The sequence below is a fragment of the Camellia sinensis genome, chromosome 2, assembly GCF_055761805.1.
Source record: "Camellia sinensis isolate YWXY chromosome 2, ASM5576180v1, whole genome shotgun sequence".
Taxonomy (NCBI): Eukaryota; Viridiplantae; Streptophyta; class Magnoliopsida; order Ericales; family Theaceae; genus Camellia; species Camellia sinensis.
Window position 1 is genome coordinate 86,485,016 of NC_138962.1, and position 1,389 is coordinate 86,486,404.

General features: G+C 37.4%; 1 long non-coding RNA gene across 1 annotated transcript; it reads right to left on the reverse strand.

The window, feature by feature from the left end:
- Nucleotides 1–242: 242 nt before the first annotated feature.
- LOC114290455 (uncharacterized) lies at nucleotides 243–850 on the reverse strand. The gene is made up of 2 exons (XR_003639009.2): nucleotides 561–850; nucleotides 243–436 (listed from the first exon to the last, which is right to left on the reverse strand). It is a non-coding gene; the product is annotated as an uncharacterized LOC114290455 (long non-coding RNA).
- Between the last annotated feature and the right edge of the window lie 539 nt (nucleotides 851–1,389).

The window sequence follows — 1,389 nt, forward strand, 5'->3', positions numbered from 1 at the left end:
TTTTGGATGTTTCCTTTAAAATTGTGTGAGCTCATTCACTCTTTTGTTAAAGCATGTTAATGCAAATATTAATCGTATTCAATTATGTTAATTGGACAAAAATAGTGTTTGCATAAACAAAAACATGGTAAATCTCCTCCAAAGCAACATTGAGAATCCAAAAGTTGGATTAAGTTTCATTAATTTAAAGGAGCCACTAAATCACTTGCTCTAACATTCTCAAACATGGATTCCCCCCCCCCTCCCCCAATTCCACCTTGAATAAGGCAAGGATAAAGTTACAGTCAAGTCCTACACAACAAAAAAGTCCTCATCTATATTCCACTAGCAAACTGAAACCGGACATAACTATTTTATCAGCAAACATCTTGCCAGTTTTGGGCATGACATGCCAGTGCAAAGTCAAGTTGAATTCTTTTCCCTGGAGATTGCTTCCCTGCACAAGGAAAAGAGAGGATATAAAGAGCCCAACCAACCACAGAGAACAGGGGGGGGGGGGGGGGGGGAAAGGGTCAAATATTCATCAGCAACGGGGAGAATTCATCACCAAAGAAGCTTACCTGATCAGTGAAACGATACTTGTTTGTTGTATGAATCCAGAATTTCGCATGCTCTTTGGAGGGTATAATACCATCCCACAGGGACACTTGCAATAAGACAATACTTTAGATCAATCAGAAAGTTCATATGCATCGGGAATCTGAGAAACAAAGCACAGTTATCATTACATGCCTCTCAATGTTTAACATATATACATTTAAGTGGTAGTAATTGATCCTCTAAGTTGACATTATATTAGAGGTTTAATAAAAAATGGAAAAAGAATCGGAAAAAAGTAAGAACATCAGATCCCCCAACAGCATGGTAAAAGTAAAACAACAAAAATCGGACATGATAGACTAGCAACCCAGCTAGCAGTTTAGTCTGGATACTCTAATAACCACTCAACGTCTCGACGGCTACAGGAAAATTGATTTTTTAGCGGCGTTTCAAAAACGCCGCTATAAGTCTCAAAAACACCGTCATAAGTTACAACGACGTTTAATATTTTCGTCGCTGATATGACCGCCGTAATAGCTTTACAACGTTTTAAAAATGTTGCTAAAAACATCAGGCGGCGTTTTAAAAAACGTCGAAAAAACATTGACGTCTGCTACCTTTCCGTCACATGACATCATGATGACGTCATTTAGTGGCGTTTTTGAAAAAACGCCACTTTTTTTTCTTTTTTTTTTGGGGGGGGGGGGGGATTCTGAATCTAGCACAACACAGCTAAATAATGTAACTAAAATATAGCATAACACACTAAATGATTTAACTAAAATATAGCATAACACAACCAAACAATTTAACCAAAATATGACATAACACTGGGCCAAAGAATTTAAC